Source organism: Pongo abelii, chromosome 8 (assembly GCF_028885655.2).
Source record: "Pongo abelii isolate AG06213 chromosome 8, NHGRI_mPonAbe1-v2.0_pri, whole genome shotgun sequence".
NCBI lineage: Eukaryota > Metazoa > Chordata > Mammalia > Primates > Hominidae > Pongo > Pongo abelii.
The window spans coordinates 132,480,064-132,502,270 of NC_071993.2; positions in this window are offsets into that span (position 1 = coordinate 132,480,064).

The window sequence follows — 22,207 nt, forward strand, 5'->3', positions numbered from 1 at the left end:
TTCAGGTTTTATTGGATGGGCACTGAAGTTCTATAGTTCAGTGTTCTCCTGAGGCAGGGATTTTTTTTAGAACATCCCTGACAAGTACTCATCCAAATTCCAGTGAACCTGAACGTTCCATGTGGCCAGCACTCCCATCTCTTACGAGGCAGTTTGTATAACTCTTACTGTTTAAAAGGTCTTCCTTGTTTTGAAGGGAATACCCCTCTTCATAACATCCATTCCTCAATGCTGACCACATTCTTTTTAATGACAGAGAACAGCTTTTCACAGGATGACCCTTTAACCCGGGGAGAGGAGTTCCTGAGCCTTCAGAACCCCGCCTCTCCAGGCTAAATAGCTATTTCACACCCTTTCCCTTAAAAAGCAGAGTAAAGTGAGTAATGATGGCTCTTAACTTTGTTTGGGTCATTGTTCCCTTGGAAAATCAGATGCAAGCTAGGAACCGTTTTCCCTTCCTAATGAAAATGCGCATATGCACATGTCCTTAAGAATGTACAATAATTTCGGGGATTGCAGAGTAGTAGGTTGAGAACCACAGGGGCTCCTGGGGACACTCGGGTCATCTTGGGGCATCAAAGGCTGCTGATCAGCACGGGGCTTCTAGATATAAGAGAGGAGTGGTCGGCTGGGTAGCAAAGAATGGGATTTGTTTTTGTTTTGATCCTTTTATTTTATTTATTTACTGATTTTTTTTTTTTTTTTGAGATAGTCTCACTTTGTCACCCAGACTAGAGAGCAGTGGCATGATCTCGGCTCACTGCAACCTCTACCTCCTGGATTCCAGCAATTCTCCTGCCCCCGCCTCCTGAGTAGCTGGTTACAGGCACATGCCACTATGCCCAGCTAGTTTTTATTTATTTATTTATTTATTTATTTATTTATTTATTTTTAGGAGAGATGGGGTTTCACCATGTTGGCCAGGGTGGTCTCAAACTCCTGACCTCAAGGGATCCACCAACCTTGGCCTCCCAAAGTGCTGGGATTACAGGTGTGGGTCACCATACCCAGCCTGTTTTGATCCTTTTATATCAAGAATTGACACCATGGTGTTTTGTTTGAAAATCTGAAAGCGGACAAATTTTGGTTAACTAAGGACTGCGGATTTGCTGAGGATTTTATGAAGTCGTGTGCACTTTAGTGTCCCATTTTCCTGGAAGGCACCAGCACGGCTGTCCTCACATACTAACCTGGCAGGAGACCCCAGTGGCCAGCAGCTCTCTCCCTTCCTCTAACCACCCTGAGCTGTTACATGGTAATCATCACTGGATGAGCTATCAACCTCTCATCACTATAGCACGTTAGACTTTAGAATTAGCTGTAATAATACTGGAGCCTACAATAACCAGTGAAGAAGCAATAATTTTTAAAAATTTTTAATTTTGGGGAGTATATAGTAGGTGTATATATTTATGGGGTACATGAGATCTCTTGATACAGGCATACAATGCATACTAATCCCATCAGGGTAAATGAGGTATCCATCACCTCAAGCATTTATTTCTTTGTGTTACAAACATTTCAATTATACTCTTTTAGCTATTTTAAAATGTACAATAAATTTTCGTTGACTGTAATCACCCTATTGTGCTATCAAATACTAGATCTTATTTATTCTAACTATATTTTTGTATCCATTATCTATCCCCCACTCCCCCACTTTGTCTTCCCAGCCTCTGGTACCCATCATTCTTCTGTCATTTCCTTGAGCTTAGTTGTTTTAATTTTTAGCTCCCACAAATAAGTGAGAATATGTGAAGTTTGTCTTTCTGTGCCTGGCTTATTTCACTTAATATAATGTCCTCCAGTTCCATCCATGCTGTTGCAAATGACAGAATCTCATTCTTTTTTATGCTGAATAGTACACCGTTGTGTATATGTAGTACCTTTTCTTTATCCATTTGTTAATGGACACTTAGGTTGCTTCCAAATCTTGGCTATTATGGAGAGTGCTGCAAAAAACATAGGAGTGTAGATATCACTTTAATATGCTGATTTCCTTTCTTTTGGACGTATACCTAGCAGAGAGATTGTTGGATCGTATGGTAGCTCTATGTTTCGTTTTCTGAGGAACCTCCATTCTGTTCTCCATAGTGGTTATACTAATTTACATTCCTGTGAACATTGAACAAGAGTTCCCTTTTCTCCACATTCTCAGCAGCATTTGTTATTGCTTGTCTTTTGAATAGAAGCTATTTTAACTGGAGTAAGATGATATCTCATTACAGTTTTGATTTTAATTTCACCAATGATCAATGATGTTCAGCACCTCTCCACACATCTATTTGCCATTTGTATGTCCTCTTTTGAGAAATGTCTATTCAGCTCTTCTGCCTATTTTTGAATTCTATTATTGCATTTTTTCCTATTAAGTTGTTTGGGCTCCTTATATATTCTGATTATTAATCTCTTGTCAGCTAGTTTGCACGTCTTTTCTCCTATTCTGTGGGTTGTCTTCTCACTTTGTTGATTGTTTCCTTTCTGTGAAGAAGCTTTTTAATTTGATGTGATACCATTTGTCCATTCTGCTTTGGTTGTCTGTGCTTTTGGGGTATTACTCAATAAATTTTTGCCCAGACCAGTGTCTTGGAGAGTTTCTCAAATGTTTTCTTGTAGTAGTTTCATAGTTTGAGGTCTTAGATTTAAGTCTTTAATCCATTTTGATTTGATTTTTATATTTGGTGAGAGATAGGGGTCTAGTTTCATTCTTCTGCATATGAACATCCAGTTTCCCAGCACCATTTATTTAAGAGACTGTCATTTCCTTGGTGTATGTTCTTGGAAACTTCATTGAAAATGAGTTCACTGTGGATGTATGGATTTATTTCTGGGTTCTTTATTCTGTTCCATTGTTCTATGTGACTGCGCCAGCACCATGCTGTTTTGGTCACTGTAACTCTGTGATATAGTTTGAAGTCAGGTAGTGTGATTCCTCCAGTTTTGTTCTTTTTGCTCAGAGTGGCTCTGGCTATTCTGGGTCTTTTGTGGTTTCATATAAATTTTAGGATTATTTTTTCTATATCTGTGAAGAATGCCATTGGTATTTTGATAGAGACTGCATTGAATCTGTAGATTGCTTTTACTAGTATAGACATTTTAACAATATTGATTCTTTCAATCCATGAACATGAAATATCTTTCATTTTTTGTGTCCCCTTCAATTTCTTCCATCAATGTTTTATAGTTTTCATTCTAGAGATCTTCCACTTCTTTGGTTAATTCCCAGGTATTTTATTATATTTGTAGCTATTGTAAATGGGATTACTTTCTTGATTTCTTTTTCAGGTTGTTCACTGTTGGCATATAGAAATGCTACTGGTTTTTGTATGTTGATTTTGTATCCTGCAACTTTACTGAATTTGTTTATTAGTTCTAGTAGTGTTTTTTTTTTTTGGTGGAGTCTTTAGGTTTTTCCAAATATAAGATTATATTATCTGCAAACAAAAGTAATTTGACTTCTTCCTTTCCAATTTGGGTGCCCTTTATTTCTTTCTCTTGTCTGATTGTTCTAGCTAGGACCTCCAGGACTATGTTGAATTACAGTGGTGAAAGTGGGGATCCTTGTCTTATTCCAGATCTTAGAGGAAAGGCTTTCAGTTTTTCCCCATTCATTATGATACTAGCAGTGGGTCTGTCACATGTGGCTCTTACCGTGTTTCAGCGTGTTTCTTCTATACCCAGTTTGCTGAGGGATTTTATCATGAAGTGATGTTGAATTTTATCAAATGCTTTTTTAGGATCAACCAAAATGATCATATGGTTTTTGACTTTCATTCTGTTGATATGATGTGTCACATTGATTAATTTGTGTGTGTTGAACCATCCTTTCATCCCTTGGATAAATCTCACTCGATCATGATGAATGACCTTTTTAATGTATTGTTTAATTCAGTTTGTTGTTGAGGATTTTTGCCTCAATATTCATGAGGTATATATATTCACACCTTTGTTGGTTTTGGTATCAGGGTAATACTGGCCTCATAGAATGAGTTTGGAAGTATTCTCTCTATTTTTTTTTGGAACAGTTAGAGTAAGATTGGTATTAGTTCTCCTTTAAATGTTTGGTAAAATTCAGAAGTGAAGCCTTCAGGTTCTGGGCTTTTCTTTTCTGGGAGGCATTTTATTATGTCTATCTCATTACTTGTTATTGGTCTTTTCAGGGTTTAGATTTCTTCATGGTTCAACCTTGGTAGGTTGTATACTTCTAGGACTTTCCATTTCTTCTAGGGTTTCCAATTTATTGACATATAGTTGCTCATAGTAATCTCTAATGATCCTTTTTGAATTTCTGCAATATTAGTTATAGTGTCTCCTTTTTTATCTCTGATTTTATTTATTTGGGTTCTCTTTCTTTTTTCCTTAGCCTGGCTAAAGGTTGGTTGATTTTATCTTTCCAAAAACCAACTTTCCATTTCATTGATCATTTGTATTTTTTTGTTTCAGGTTAATTTATTTCTTCTCTGATCTTTATTTTTGTTTTCTTCTACTCATTTTGAGTTTGGTTTGTTCTTGTTTTTCTTTTTCTTTAGACTGCATCATTAGGTTGCTTATTTGAAGTTTTTCTTTCTTTTTTTTTTTTTTTTCAGTGTAGACACTTATAGGTAATAACTTCCCTGTTAGTATTGCTTTCACTGTATCCCACAGATTTTGGTATTTTGTGTTTTCATTATCATTTGTTTCAAGAAAATTTTAAATTTCATTCTTAATTGCTTCATTGATCCACTGGTTATTCCAGAGCATGTTGTTTAATTTTCATTCATGTTTCTGTGTAGTTTCAGTTCCTCTTGTTATTGACTTAAAGTTTTGTTCCACTGTGGTCAGGGAAGTTACTTGATATGATTTCAATTTTTCTGAATTTTTAAAGACTTGTTTTGTGACCTAATGTATGGTCTGTCCTTGACAATAATCCATGTGCTAAAGAGAAGAATGTATATTCTGTAGCCATTGGATGACATAGTCTGTTCATATCTATTAGGTCCATTTGGTCTATAGCAAAGATTAAGTCTGATGTTTCTTTGTTGATTTTCTGTCTGGATGACCTGTCCAATGATGAAAGTGGGGTGCTAATAATATTCACTTTATGTATCCGGGTGTGCCAGTGTCAGATGCATATGTATTTACAATTGTTATATCCTCTTGCTTAATTGAATCCTTTATCATTATATAATGACCTTATTTGTCTCTTCTTATAGTTTTTGTCTTGAAACTTTTTTGTCTGATATATAGTTAATCCCGCTCTTTTTTTGGTTTCCATTGGCATGGAATATCTTTTACCATCTCCTTTTTTCCAGTCCATGTGTGTCTTTATAGGTGAAATGTGTTTCTTGTAGGCAATAGATTGTTGGGTTTTGCTTGTATAAATTCATTCAGCTACTCTATGTTTTTTGATTGGAGAGTTTAGTGCATTTACATTCATTATAATTATTGATAAGGAGGGACTCAATGGGGCCATTTTGTTATTTGTATTCTGGTTGTTTTGTAGTCTTCCCTCCCTTCCTTCCTGTCTTACTTTTCTTGAAGGTTATTTTTTTTTTTTTCTGGTGGTATGTTTTAATTGCTTGCTTTTTATTTTTGTGCATCTGCTGCAGGCTTTTTGATTTGCGGTTACCATGAGGCTTGCATATAACATTTGAAAACCTATTATTTTATTTTATTTCATTTATTATTATTATTTGAGGCGGGGTCTTGCTCTGTCACCCAGGTGACATGATGCCCTGTTGCCCAGGTGAGATGGTGAAGTGGCACCATCTTGACTCACTGCAACCTCTGCCTCCTAGGTTCAAGAGATTCTCATGCCTCAGCCTCCTGAGTAGCTGGGACTACAGGTGTGTGCCACCACAACTAGCTAATTTTTGTATTTTTAGTACAGATGGGGTTTCATTATGTTGGCCATGCTGGTCTCCAACTTCTGGCCTCAAGCAATCCACCTGCCTTAGCCTCCCAAAGTGCTGGGATTACAGGTATGAGCCATCACTCTTGGCATGATAACCTATTATTTTAAACTGATGACAATACTGATTACAAATACAAACAAACAAACGAGCAAAGAGAAAACTAATACAACTCTGCAATTTAACTTCATCTCCTTGCTTTTTAACTTTTTGTTGTTTCTGGTTATATCTTATTATATGATGTCTTCAGGAGTTGTTGAGTTATCATTTTTTGTAGTTTCATCTTTTAGTTCTTCTACTCAAGATATGAATATTTTACACACCATAATTACAATGTTATAATATTCTGTGTTTGTCTGTGTACTTACTATTACCAGTGAGTTTTGTACCTTCAGATGATTTCTTATTGCTTGTTGACATCCTTTTCTTTCAGAATGAAGAACTCCCTTTAGAATATCTTATAGGACAGTTCTGATGTTGATGAAATCCCTTAGCTTTCATTTTTCTGGGAAAGTCTTCATTTCTCCTTCTTTTTGAAGGATATGTTTGCTGGATATACTATTCTAGAATAAAAATTTTTGTTTTTCCTTTAGTGCTTTAAATATGTTGTGTCACTCTTTCATGGCCAGTAAGGTTTCCACTGAGAAGTCTACTGCCAGACATATGGAGATCCTTTGTATGTTATTTGTTTCTTTTCTCTTGCTGCTTTTAGGACCCTTTCTTTATACTTGACCTTTGGGAGTTTGATTAGTAAATGCTTGATGTAGTCTTATTTAGGTTAAATCTGCTTGGTGTTCTATAACCTTCTCGTACTTGAGTATTGATATGTTTCTGTAGGTTTTGGAAGTTCTCTGTTATTATCTCTTTGAATAAATTTTCTACCCTGATCTATTTCTCTCTCTCTGCCTCCTCTTTAAGGCCAATAACTCTTAGATTTGCCCTTTTGAGGCTATTTTCTAGATCTTGTAGGTGTGCTTCATTCTTTTTTCTTTTATCTCCTCTGACTGTGTATTTTTAAATAGCTTGTCTTCAGGCTCACTAATTCTTTCTTCTGCTTGATGAATTCTACTATTAAGAGACTTTGATGTATTCTTCATTGTGTCAATTGCATTTTTCAGCTCCAGAATTTCTGCTTGATTCTTTTTAATTATTTCAATCTCTTTGTTAAACTTATCTGATAGAATGCTCAATTTCTTCTCTGCCTTATCTTGAATTTCATTGAGCTCCCTCAAAACAGCTATTTTGAATTCTCTGTCTGACAGGTCATATATCTCTGTCTCTTAGGATTGATCCCTTATTTAGTTCGTTTGGTGTGGTCGTGTTTTCCTGGATGGTCTTGATGTTTGTGGATGTTCATCAGTATCTGGGCATTGAAGAGTTAAGTGTTTATTATCGTCTTCACAGTCTGGGTTTGTTTGTACCCATCTTTCTTGGGAAGGCTTTCCCAAACCCAGTAATGGTGTGGCTCTTGCAGACTTATAGAGCTACCACCTTGGTGGTCTTGGGTAAGATCTGGGAGAATTCCCTGGATTACTGGGAAGAGACTCTTGTTCTCTTCCCTTACTTCCCCTTACTTCTCTCAGCACAGAGAGGGAAATGAAGTCTCTCTCTCTGTGCTGAGATTCCTGGAGCTGGGGAAGGAGTGACACAAGCATCCCTGTGGCTAACACTGCTGGGAAGGCACCAGGTCAGACCTGAAGCCAGCACAGCACTGGGTCTTGCCCAAGGCCTTGGGTGACTACTGCCTGGCTATTGCATATGTTCACTTGAGGCCCAAGGGCTTTACAGTCAGCAGGTAGTGAATCCTGCCAGGCTTGTGTCCTTCACTTCATTGCGGCAAGTTCCCCCTACCCTGGGCAGATCCAGAGATGCCATCCAGAAGCTAATGGCCTGGAATTGAGGACCTTAGGAATCTACTTGGGGCTCTATTCTACTGTGGCTGAGCTGGCACCCAAGCTGCAAGAGAGTGTACTTCCCACTCTTCCCTCTTTTTTCTTTAAGCAGGAGGAATCTCTCCCTGTGGCACTGCAGCTTGGGATGTGCTGAATCACACCTGAAGTCAGCATGGCCCAATGCCTGTCCAGTACTGCCTAGCAACCACTGATGTTTATTCAAGGCCCAAGGGCTTTTTAGTCAGCAGATGATAATTCCTGCCAGGACTGAGTCCTTCCCTTCAAGGAAGCAAGTTCCCTTCTGGCCCAGGGTGTGTCTAGAAATGTCATTTGGGAGCTAGGACCTGGAATGGGACCTCAGGACTCTGCCTGGTACCCTATTCTACTGTGGCTAAACTGATATTCAAGTTGTAAGACAAACTCCTCCTTACTCTCCCCTCTCCTTTCCTGAAATGGAAGGTAGGAGTCTCTCCCAGAGCTGTGAGCTGCACTGCCTGAGGTTGGGGAAGGGATGATGCAAGGACTCCCCTGTCCACCCCAGCTCGTGTCTCACTAGGTTGTGTACACCCCAAGTCCACTGGCTCCAGCCCAGCACAGCACCAGGACTTGTCCAGAAATTGTAATCCTTGTGGCTTAGACTGCCTTTCAAATTTATTTAGAACCCCATAACACTTTAGTCCACAGTGGTGGGGCTAGCCGGAACTCAGGTTCCTGACCACTTGGAGATGTGATTCTCTTCTGGCTAGGGCTGGTCTTAATGCTCCCTCCAAGACTACAGCTGATTTCTTCTCTGTGTTGCTTTCTGCTGTTACAGGGCAGCACTAAGTTCCAATACAAAGTACCACAATCACTGTGCTCTCCCTTCACCAAGCACATAGCTTCTCTCTCCATGCCATGCGGCCACTGCTGCTGCAGAGGGATGGGAGAGGGGTTGTGTTGGCAATTCAAGATGGTCTTTTCTTCCCTCTTCAGTGCCACTTTCCTTAATATGATGTTAAACCCAGGTACAGTGATTCCTCATCTGATTTTTGGTTCTTATGAAGGTATTTTCTTGTGTAAATAGTTGTTCAATTTGGTGTTCCTGCTATATGGGACAATTGCTGGAAGGTTCTATTCAGCCATCTTTCTCTGCATCCTCAAAGGAGCAATTTTATTCTTGTTTTTTATAAATGAGTAAACCAAGACTCTGAGAAGACAAATGACTTGGCCAGGGTCACAGAGATGGGTGTGTCTAGGACCCAGCAGGCTGGACTCCCTGCTACCCTCCCCAGCACACTTTCATCCACACAGAGCTATTAACTTAGTGAGCTGAAATATAATCTCATTAAAATAGAATGAGAAGTATCAGGACTCTTGTCCTTTCCAAACCTCACTTGTCTGAGGCAGTGACTTTGCCCTATAGAAGGGTTTGAAGACCTGGGAGCCAATTCTTTACTGATGGTCCCAGAGGAACCAGAGTTGACCAGAGGGGAGAAGCAGACTTTGACAGGGGAAGTAATCATGAAAGGAACTGATCCTGTCCACTGTGGGCAGAGGTAGTTTGCTGGACACAGCTTTGGGGAGTAGCTATCCTTCTCTGAGAATTTGTTCAAGGTCTAGGAATCTAAAATCCTGCCTCTGGGTGATTTGAACCCTGAGACTTGGGGCCAGATAACATCTAACAAAAAACAGATTTCTTGAGAAATCACATCTTGCTCCTGGCCCCACCCAAAAACTGTGAGGACACCAGCTAGCTCCAGAGAGCTCTGCAGAGAAAAATCCGTAACAGGGGATGCCTATGGCTGGTGCCCAGCAGTGTGTAGCTAATCTCTGCTTCCAGTTGTTTGATGCCAGTGTCTGCTCTATTCCAGCAATTCCTGCTCCATATTTATGTTCCTCACTTTCCTTTCCGACCTTGAAAATGCCTGGAAACAATTTCCTCTGTTGCTGCTGTTTGGAGCCTCAGCGGTGAAATTTATTCACAGCAAGGCGGGAGCTGGCCACTCAGGCTTTGTGCTGCAGGGCTTTCTGGCAAAGAAGTCACCCCATTACCTGAGACAGAAGCCATTTTCAAGACAGCCCTTTCAGGCTGGCCAGAGAATGACCAGGAACTGCCCCTGTGGGCTTTGCTTTCTTCCAGGTCTCCACACAGCGGGAAGCCACACAACCTGGGCCACTGAGCTGAGTGTGTGAGTTGGGGGGCGGGGGTGTGTGAAAGAAACTGAGACAATTGGGACACATTGGGAAGGCTCTGAGGGGACACCCCATTTTTTCTGTTATGGGCTTGCCCTGGCCTTACCCCTCACACAATGCTGGGCATTTTGGACACTGAGATGGGATGACCAACAAGAAAATAAGGCAAATTCTTCTCTTAAAATCTGTCAGTGAGATACTCAGAGCATTTGGGGAAAATTAATAAAAAAACTAGCACTTGAAGACAATGTAGCTATTTGCTCTTTTTGAGCTTCATGGAATTTTTACTTTACGTATTTGGGGGCAGTTTCTTCAAGAAGAATCTGGAAGATAACAAATGTCCAGGCTTGAATAGGCTGTGTTATTTGCATGAATCCACAGAAAGGCACGGTCTGGAGGACCCAGCTGGGTTCAAGAGGGGTACAGTGCAAGACCCTGCTCACTGCCGGCATGTGGCCTCAGCACATTGCACATGACACTATGTGCCACCCTCAGGGAAGCTACACATGGTACTCTCTCTTGTTCTTCTCTCATACAGATGTCAGCTGAGGCCATGACTCAGGACTAGTTACAGACAGGGCTCAGATGCGAGACTGCACAAGGCAAAGCCAACTCTCAACTGGCCGTACTGCCTAACATGTGCTTAGAGCAAGTAAGATGGGAATATTAATGACAGGTGGTCTTCCCCTGCTCATGGGGTTCTGTGACAACTGGAGAAGTAGCTGAGTGTAATGTGTGAAGCTACTAAGATGACTTTAGGTTGCACAGAGATGAGCCGTAGCTACTGATGGACTCACACAGCGGGGAAAGTTATTCCCTCTTCGATCCCCTTCAAATAATTCTGACTCCAGCCAGGACCAAATTCCCAGTTGGGTGTTAGCCTTTGACACACATCTAATGCCATCTTCTGGCTCAGAGCCTTCTGCAAAGGACAGCATCAAGCTAGCTGTTAATAACATTGTCTGTGCCCACTGTATTTGTTTTTATAGACTTTTTTTCTTATTTTGGTCAGGCAATACTTATTTTCCATTTACAGAGTGACATGAAACTTAAAAATCAATGTATTGTTTTATGAAGGGTAATCAATTGAAAGAAAAAGATTAATTAATTAATTGGATAGTTGGTGCACAAAATCCATGAAGGTTTGGAAAACACCGATACAAGACTGACAGTGTAGACTTGGCGCTGAACCCTGGCTCTGCCATTTCCTAATGATACAGTCTTGTACAGGCAATTTAATGATTGGCAATTACATGAGGTAAGAGGTACGGGAGTTCTCCTTGATCTGTAAGATAATAGTCAATGATTCTTCATTGTTACTTAATGTTATCGCACCATTATATTAAATAGAAAGTACCAAATCTCAGTCACACTTGAGTTTTCCTTGTTGCTATGACCACTATGGGTAGACAGGGCATATGCAGAGACCCACCAGCACCCAGACACTGAAGGATCAGACTCGGGGAGGAGTTTTGGATGGAGTTTTGGATGGAGACCAGAGCAGAGGGCGAAAGGCTGATGGTCCTGCCCTGGGGCAGGAATTTCAGAGCTATCATCACACCAATAGCTCCCTGATGGTGTTGCAAAGACAACTGGTTGTCAGCTGGGCCGGGGCACAAGCTGCTGGTCTTCCATCACCAAGGAGGGGATGAAACCATCACCACCAACACAATGAACATAAACACTTCCTCCCAACCCTCACTGCCCTCCTCATCCCCAGACAGATCTGCTTTCTGTCATGATAGATGAATATACATTTCGTGGAATTTTGTATAAACAGAAGCACGCAGTATGTACTTTTTGACTTGCTGCTTTCACTCAACATAGTTATTTTGAGATTCATCTATGTTGCTGTGTGTATCAGTAGATCATTCCATTGTAGTGCTGATTCCATCACACAGATATACCACAATTTGTTTATACATCCACCTGTTGATGGATATTTGTATTTTTGTCTAGCTTTTGGTTATTACAAGCAAAGCTGCTATAAGCATTCATGTACAGTCTTTTTATGACCATAGGCTTTCATTTCTTATCAATAAATACTACAAGTGTAATGGCTGGGTCATATGGTAGATCTATGTTTCACTTTCTAAGGAACTGAAAGGCCCGGTGCGGTGGCTCACGCCTGTAATCCTAGCACTTTGGGAGGCCAAGGTGGGTGGATCACGAGGTCAGGAGTTCAAGACCAGCCTGGCCAAGATGGTGAAACCCTGTCTTTACTAAAAGTACAAAAATTAGCTGGGTGCGGCGGCAGGCACCTGTAAACCCAGCTACTCAGGAGGCTGAGGCAGGAGAATCACTTGAACCTGAGGGGCAGAGGTTGCAGTGAGCCAAGATCGTGCCACTGCACTCCAGTCTGGGAGACAGAGTGAGACTCTGTGTCAAAAAATAAGAAAAAGAAAAAGAAAAAAAACTGACAAAATGTTTTCAAAAGTAGTTGTATCATCTTACATCCCAACTAACGGCATGTGAGGATTCATTCCAGTGCCTCCAAATCCTCACCAGCCTTTGGTATGGTCAGTCTGTTTCACTTTAGCCATTCTAATGATGCATAGTGATATCACATTGTGGTTTTACTCTGTCTTTCCCTAATTGAGTAATGTTAAGCACTTTTTCTGTGCTTCTTATCATAGTATATCTTTTTTGGTAAAGTGTCTGTTTAAATATTTTTCCCATTTTTAAATTGGGTTGTGTTTCCTCTTATTATTCAGTTGTAAAAGTTCTCTCTATATTCTAGGAACAAGTTCTTTGTCAGATAAATTTTTTACAAATATTTTCTTCCAGTCTGTGACTTGCCTTTTTATTTTCAAAACAGTGTCTTTTGAAGAAGAAAAATGTTTTATTTTAATTTTATTTAACTATTATTTTATCTTATTAAATAAACGAGATGGGGGTCTTGCTATGTTAGCCAGGTTGGTCTTGAATTTCTGGCCTGAAATCGTCCACCTACATCGGCTTCTCAAAGTGCTAGGATTACAGGTGTGAGCCACCCCAGCTGGCCAAAAAATTTTAAATTTTAATGAAGTCAATGTACTAATTTTTTTATTTTATAGCTTGTGCTTTTTAAAATTTATTTTTGTTGTATTGAAGACATCTTTGCTATACATATGTCATTAGGATTTTCACCTATGTTTTCTGTGAAAGTTTTATAATTTTTTTACTTCTTACATTTAGGCAAATGATCCATTTCATGTTAATTCTTGTATATGCTGTGAGGTAAAGGTTGAGGTGTTTTTTTTTTTTTGCATATGGAAATTCATTTATTCCAACACCTTTTACTGAAAAGACTGTCTCTTTCCCACTAAGTTGGCTTGGCACTCTGGGTGAAAACAAAATTGACCATCTGTGTATGGGTTGATTTCTGGACTCTATTCTGTTCCATTGATCTCTGTGTCTATCTTCTGGCAATATCACACTGTCTTAATTACTGTGGCTGTTTAAGAAGTCTTGTAATCAGACAGTATAGACCCTCCAACTCTGTTCTTCTTTTTCGAAGTCGCTTTGGGTATTCTAGGTCCCTTGCATTTTCATATAAATTTTGGAGTCAGCTTTCCGGTTCCAGCTTGCCTTCCTGCATGATGAGGGGTCGAGGCATTTTCTGGTTTAGTTGGGCATCTCAGGAAGGTGGTGAGTACAGCCCCTCTACAGTGTAAAACAACAGGCAGGGGAAGATGACTTGTGTCTGTTTCTCTCTCTCTTTCCCTATACCCTTTCCCTCTCACTTGTATACTTACTCAAGGAATACTTCTGGCAATTAAAATTCTTGTTATATAATCATAGTCTATGTCAAGCATGTCTTCATGGTTGAATCTCTTTCTCTCATCTAGACGCCAGCAATCAGGATTTGCAGTACAGATGAAGACTGTGGAACACTTATTTTAATGGGCTAGAAGACTTCCTGGCATGTTTTGAGTAAATTGTGCTACTGTCATGCAGAACTGGATTAATGTCTGTCTTATAAATAAGACCCACATGGTATCACTCTGTTTGCAAAGTGTAGCAGCCAGTGTCACCGGTTATATCTCCGTCTGCTGTGTTAGGAAGCATTCTTGTCTTGTTTTATTTTTCCCTCAGAAGGATAGAAAAAGGACCTCATGCCAGGTGTGGTGGCTCATGCCTGTAATCTCAGCACTTTGGGAGGCCGAGGCGGGTGGATCACGAGGTCAGGAGGTCAAGACCATCCTGGCTAACATGGTGAAACTCCGTCTCTACTAAAAATACAAAAAAATTAGCTGGGCATGGTGGCAGGCACCTGTAGTCCCAGCTACTTGGGAGGCTGAGGCAGGAGAATGGCATGAACCCAGGAGGCAGAGCTTGCAGTGAGCCACTGCACTCCATCCAGCCTGGGTGACAGAGCGAGACTCCATCTCAAAAAAAAAAAAAAAAAAAAAAGAAAAGAAAAAAGACCTCATATGACTGGGTCCAAGAAAGCTTTGCCTCATAGCCTGGAGCTGATGAACATAGAATCCAACCCCACCAGCCATTCCAGGACACAGAACGGGACAAGGGTGAGAGGTGTGACGTGTGTAAAGGACAATAATAGCCAGTAAATGGCCCTAAGAGTGAGTGTCACATTAATCTTTTTTTTTTTTTTGAGACAGAGTCTTGCTCTGACACCCAGGCTGGAGTGCAGTAGTGCCACCTCAGCTCACTGCAACCTCTGCCTCCCAGGTTCAAGCAAGTCTACCACCTCAGCCTCTTGAGTAGCTGGGATTACAGGTACCCGCCACCATGCCCAGCTAATTTTTGTATTTTTAGTAGAGACAGGGTTTTGCCATATTGGCCAGGCTGGTCTCGAACTCCTGACCTCAAGTGATCCACCCAACTCGGTCTCCTACAGTACTGGGATTACAGGCGTGAGCCACCACGCCCAGCCTACATTAAATTTTATATCCTAGGTGCCTTATGCTCTTCACCCTAGCATAAGGTGGCCGGGTACATTTGGCAGCAGGATGTTTAAAAAACTGCATTGCATCTCAGTCCTTCAGAACTCTCATTTTCAACCTAGAGTCATGCATTCCCTACATTCTTAAGCATCGACTTAAAAAAATTATCTTGGCCTTCCTATGCTACTCTCATCCCCAAAGAAAACTAAAGAATAATAATAATTTTTAAAAACCTTCATTTCCTGAATTGAGGTCACGTAGTGGGTTTTAATAATTTATTTTTTCATAAATGAAAATTTCCTTTTGTGGGGTACCTACTCTGTGCCAGGCACTGGACCCTGATGGGGGAACATGGCCTTACAAAGAGAGGGATAAGCTCATAAATCATTAAAGTCAAAAGGAAGCTGGAAGATGCTCTGTGAGAAGGGCAGGGAGAGACCACGTGGTGCTGCAGGGAGGGCGTCATGGAAGAGGAGGCATTTGAGCTGGGTCAGAAGGTCATCAGCCATAAATCTTTATCAATCTGTTATGGCAAACAATGACAATCCCACCATATCACGGGCAGGGAGCACTTTATAGGGGCCAGGCAGGCACCGAGTGTGTATCCTCACAACAAGTGGTGTTTGTATATTTTGTCTGTATTGGCTATGTCTACTGCCCCTATTTCACAGGTAAGAAAGCCAAGAATTAGGGAGAGGCTCAGTAACTTGACCGAGGTCATACAGCTAATAAGTTTAAGAGTCAAGATCTGAACCAAGGCAGTCTCGTTGCATAGCCCAAATATTAGCAGAGAAATCTCTTCTTTAAGTCAAATGGACTCATGTTAAACATTAAGTGGAAATATTTCAGAGCCTTCAGGATAGGCTTTTTTTTTTTTTTTTTTTTTTTTTTTTTTTTGTCTAGAATGTTCAATATTTAAGTTTAAGAGTGTTTAGAAGGCACAGCTCAGCATGCACTTCTTATCGAAAGTGTGTGCCTTGGCGATTATGAAGCCTCTGCCCGCACACAGGCGTGGCGAGGACGGCCGCGCGGCCCTTCTGCCCTCACAGGCATTCAGGAAGCTAAATAAGACTTCACTGGCTACAATAACACCCGTCAGTTATCTGTGCTGTAGTGTAAACAACGAAATTCTTATTATGTACTCAGAATCCACAAAGCCATTACCATGGCAACTCTGTTTTCATGTCATATCTTTAATGAATAGGTAATGAAAGAAATTCTACATTTACAACTTCATTACCAGCTTTTTTTTTTTTTTAAAGAAGACCACACACGCACACACACACCCCTATCTGTAATTTTGCATTATGGGCGTTGTCATGTTTTAGCACATGGTGACTGTCACAGAGGAATTTTCAAGGCTGTCATTTTGGATCGAATGATGGAAGGAAGACAAAAAAAATATTGCCAAACCCGACCCACCATGCCAAAGACTCTGCTAGTTTCACTTTTTGTCTCTTTATGATTTTAATAATTTTGGCTCAAAATAACTCTCCATCCTTAGAAACAAGCAAGCATGTTCGGAAGTGGAGAAGGGAAATTTAAAACCAACTGCTGGTCTCCTTCAGGCTTTCCTGGGCTGACCTGCCTTTTTTTTTTTCTTTTAAGTTAAAAATGGTTGTCTTCCTTAAGACTTTCTTATCACAAGAAGGTTGATGAGCTAGGGATCTGATTTGCTGTTTAAGGATTGCTCTAATGTAACATAAAAGATCGTCTAATCATGGCATCTAATTGCTGAGAGGAATAAATTCTTGCAACATCAGTGCAAGTGTCTTAAAAAGAACTTTCACAAGAATTATTAACAAAGTACTATGTAGCCTCCATCCTGACAGTATGATCAAAATGTGTGCACAGGTCTAAAAGGACAGCAGGAGAGCCATAGGGCTACAGGGAAGAAGGAAGAGGCTTTGATGCTCTCCCAACACACCCCCATACACACGTGTGCACACACACATCCATGTACACACATGCACACACACAAGTGTATGGACACGTACACACACATGCACACACATGCATATGCAAACATGCATGTACACACACATGCACATATGCACATGTATGGACACATGCACATATGCACATGTATGGACACATGCACATATGCACAAATATGCATGCACACATGCACATTTTTGCACACATGCACATATGCACACATATGCATGTACACACATGTACATACAGCACATGTGCACACCATCACCAACTTCTGGAACATTCCCCTGTAGACTGTGTGTTGCTGCTGCCCACTCCCCTCTTCACCCCATGCTGTTGATGGAACATTTGGGTGGGGTAAAAACAATCAGCTGCAGTTTGATCTGCACAGGAGGAAAAAGTAAAACCTTACCCCCCTTCTGCCAATCAGTCCTGTCTCCCCATTTCTGCCCTGGTCAAGTTCCTGATTGCTTGGGAAATGCCGCACGTTTTCCTGCATAGTTATTTGTCATCATGCCACTGAGCAGTGAAATCCAGTTAGTTTGTTGAGCAGCAAATCCTCAGTCACCAGATTCCATCATTTGGGGTTTGTGATATTCTCAACAGTGACCAGGTGGAAGCTCACCCTGGGCCATTCCTGGAGAGAGTGTGCTAAGAAAATTCAGAGGAAAAGGAAGATAGGAGAGAAGACATGTAAATTACTTTCAAGTGCCCTTGGAAGAAAAGGCTTGTTTGTCTATAAAACATGTCTATTCATTCAAGTCCTTTCTTTAAGAGCTTTGGACAGGGGATTTTTTTCAATGTAACTCTAAGTGCTTGAAAATAATAAAGCTGCATTTCTCTAATAATCCTGCGTAGATAAGAGGCTGTATGCTACAATGGAGGAAAATATTGCCGGGGCTTCCTTACTAACTTGCTGTGTGGTCTTGGGAAATTCACTTCTCTGAACATGGTTTCATTTTCTATACCGGGAGTCCCAGGCGACTGGGCCGTGGAGCAGTACTGGTCCATGGCCTGTTAGGAGCTGTGCTGCACAGCAGGAGGTGAGCAGTGAGCAAGCGAACATTACCACTTCAGCTCCATCTCCTGTCAGCTCATCAGGCATTAGATTCTCATAAGAGTACGAACCCTATCATGAACTGCACATGTTAGGGATCTAGGTTGCAAGCTCCTTATAAGAATCTAACGCCTGATGATCTGAGGTGGAACAGATTCACCTGAAAACCAAAACCATCATAACCTGGCACCCCTTGCTGTGGAAAAATGGAATTCCATGAAACTGGTCCCTGTTGCCAAAAAGATTGGGGGCTGCAGTTCTATGCCTGGAAATGGGTAGGATGAGATGACCTCTGAGCTCCTTCCAGCTTTACTGTTTTATGAGTGCACAGCTTTTCACTGAAACACAACCTACGGCCCCACCTCATCAGGCAGAAGCACAGAGTGGCCTGAGAGGGAAGCACCTGGGCTCACGAGAATGCTGCCACTGGAAGTGTCCTCAGGACTTCTGACTTGACTTCAGCCCTGTTTGTCATCTCTGTCCATGGCATCCTTGGTGTACTCAAGGTTCATCTCTCCAGAGGGTGGTCTCTGGTCCGGTCCCAGCTTCAGCTTCCTGGAGGATGCTGGCCTATGTCTTTGAGGTACCCTTGATATGAACTTGTGTGAGCTCCATTGCCAGTATTCTACATCAGCCTACCTCTAACACACCCTCCGACTCTGGAGCTCAGCCAGCCAGCCATTTTTGTGTGACATGGTAACAAACACAGAAATGCAGCTGAGCACTGACTGTGCAGGGTGGGGCTGGCACAGGGCCATGGCACTGGGTTCGGAGTCAGAGCTTCTGGATTTGGGGTCTGGCTGTGTGATCCTGGGCACATTGCTCCCAGCTTTAGTCTGCAAATGAGAACATGAATGTCCCACCTCCCAAAAATCTCATGGGGCCCAGGGTCACGTCTGAGAACTACCCAAGATAATACGGAGGAATTGATTTATAAACTATAGCATGCAATAAAAAAGTGGAAGCTTATGCTTCCAGGAAAACCAGAGGAGACACGATGACCTCCCTGGAAGGCTACCCAGCTTCTAAAAGCCACTTCCAAGCCGACAGACCCTTCAGCACGTACAATAGTCACATTAGGCAGTGGTTCTGTTTTGCTGTGTGTCTCTGCACTGTTTTTCCTACAGAGTAGCCTTTGCTGCCTCTGACGGCAGATGCCACTCTTCCTGTCCCTTCTTGCTGCCCACAGCACCTGGTGGGACAAAGGACTCTTTACCACTGTATATACACCAGCATCATTTAATAACGAACAATTACAGACAAAGTGGTTTTTCCCTAAAGAACAAAAAGCCCTTTTGACTAATATATTTATTTCTGGAACTCACTCCTAATGACACAATCTGAAATAGATAAAAAGTGTTGCATGTAGAGGTGTTCACTGCTAAGTTATTTTTCAGAGGAAAAAGTCTTAATTAAGTTAAATGTTCACAATAGGAAAAGAGTTAAATAGATTTTAGTGTCTCAACTATGTAGCCTGTCTTAGTCTGTTTGGACAGCTATAACAAAATACCATATATTGGATGGCTGACAAACAACAGAAATTTATTTCTCGTAGTTCTAGAGGCTGGAAGTCTGAGGTCAGGATGTCAGCATGGCCAGGTTCTGGTGAGGGTCTTCTTCTGGGTTGCAGAATGCTGACTTCCCGCTGTGTCCTTACTTGGTAGAATGGGGGCCAGAGAGCTCTCAGGAGTCCCATTTATAAGGGCACTAATCTCAATCATAAGGGCTTCACCCTCATGACCTGATTACCTCCCAAAGACCCCATCACCTAATACCATCACTTTGGGGGTTAGGAGTTCAACATAAGAATTTTATGGGATACCCACATCCAGACCTTAGCATAGACTACAATCCAGCCCTTGGAAAAGATATTTGAAAGAGTGGAAGTGGTTCAGCATTACATTTAGCGAGAAAAAAAAGAACAGAGTATAAAATCGTATATGCACTATTCATTCATTTATTCAACAAATATTTCTTGAGCACCTACCACGTACAGGCATTCTCACAGGCCCAGGAAATGGAGTTGTGCCCATGGCAGGTGTGCTCCAAGCTCGGGTGGGATGCAGCCATCAGTGGGAGAGTGGGAATTGGGGTAGACCGGCTATAAGCAAGCAAATGAGTCAGCAGGAAAAATGACTGGTGGTGCAAAAGCTCCACAGAGGTGATGGTGGAGAGCAGCCCCCACCATGGAGACAGCCTCTGTGGAGTGACCTTTACGCCGAGGTCGGATTTGCCAGATGGGAACACCTGTGGGAATGCCAGTGGGAGGAGCACTCCAGGCAGAGGGAGGAGCACTCCAGGCAGAGGGAGGAGCTGGAGCAGATGTCCTGGGGTGGGGACAAGGGATGCTCACTCCAGGAAGAGACAGGGGGCAGTGTGGCTCCTGTCCAGGGGGCAGCGGGACAGGAGTGAGGCGGGTGGGAAGGAGAGCAGGGGCCAGATTCTGAGGTCTGATGGAAGGGGAGGCACAGAGGGAGCTAAGACTTAGACGGAGATGAAGGAGGATGCAGCAGTGAGCTGGGTGCTGGGCAGTCAGGAGACGAGGGAGGCATGAGGACAGGAGTACTGGCTTTCTCAACATGGGGACGAGGAACTGGTACCTCCTGACGGCAAATCAGGAGCCTGGCTGGAGCAGGCTAGGGAACAGAGGTAGTGGCTGGAGTCAGTTCCATCAAAGAGTCCTGTGGATGAGGGGAGCGGAGAGAAGGGGTGATGCCTAAAGAGGGCCGTGGGCTCTAGGGAGGCCTTTGTCTCCCAAGTGAAGATCTAGGGTGGCCTTTTTCTGCTGTTGGGAGTGAAGGGGGAGACGTGGATTATTCAAGAGGCAGGAGGAGGACCAATTCCCCGAGAAAGCAAGAGAGGACAGAATCCAAAGAGCAGTGGGGTGATGGTGCTCCCCTGGGAGAAAGGTGCCCCCTCTGCAGGCCACACAGGGACACAGAGGGCGTGGGGCAGGAGCCACTGGGCTGGGGACATTGGTCATGGGGGACAAGAGTGTTTCTCAGATCACTTCTGTTCTCCCATTGAGGTATGAGTGCAGGTGAGACGGGAGAGCTCATGCTGGCCTGTATGTGGGTGTGGGGACGGGGCAGGAAGGTGATTTCAGTAGGGAGGAGAGGTCATCGGCAGGGAAGTGTTGGGTGCCCACTAAGACTCATGGCTGGGAGTTGAAAGTTGCCCTCCCCCAGCATGAATGTGAATTTCTAGATAACTAGAATGTGATAACTACATAACCAGGACACAGGATGACCGCATACTGCATACCGTGTGTATACATAAAACCAAACTTTAAGAAATGCAGGGGAGATATACCAAAATACTCACAGAGGGGGTTTTGAAGTGGCAGGACCATAGGTCATATATTTTTCTGTCCTTTCAATATTATATGTCTTCCAAATGTCCTATATTGAGATTTTATCATATTGGAAAAATTAACTATAGCTTTTTAAAAGAAAAAATATGGAAGCAAAGGCGAGGGTACACACAACTCCCTATATATCAGATATTTTTATTTGCCAGGGTTTCTCAGTGATACTCCAGCAACGTATTCAGATCAGCTGGAAAGTATTTCCAATTAGCTCTTTTAAAGATAAACTTTTAATTTTGGATACTTTGCAAGGAAAAGAAAAGTTGCAAACACGGTGCAGAGAGTTTCTGTACACTGCTCACTCAGTTTCCCCTATTGTCAACATCTCACAGAAACGCGTTCCGTTAGTCAGAATTAAGAAATTATCCTTAGTCCATTACTATGAACCAAGTCACAGACTTTAATTGGATTTTGCCAGTTTTCCTACTAATAATCTTTTTTTCTTCCAGGATCCAATCTGATATACCACATTGCATTCAGCCAATTAGCTCTAAAAGATTCCTTGGCCCATATGCAAGAATTGTTTATTTTTTAATCTATCTCAGAGGGTTACTGTGAGAAGTAACTGAAATAATCCACAGGGAAAAGCTTTATAAACCATAAAATGCTACATGATATTGGATGAGGTTGACAATGGGTTAGACTCATGGGCTGAAATTGAAGGAAAAAGAGGCTAATAAAAACTTTCATTTGTATATCATCATGTACTATCATCATGTACTTCTTAAAATGCTTGAGGCTCTCATCTACTAATAAAAAGCTATCACTTATTAAGTGCTTGCTGTACACATCAGGCACTGTGTTAAATGGGCTTACCTCTATTAGTTTCCTAGGACTGCTACACCAAAGTGCCACAAACTGGGTGCCTTAAACCAACAGACATGTATTGTTTCACATTCTGGAGGCCAGAAGTGCAAAACCGAGGTGTCAGCAGGGTTGGTTCATTCTTGGAGGCCCTGAGGGAGACTGTATTCCGTGCCTATTCCTAGCTTCTCGTGGTT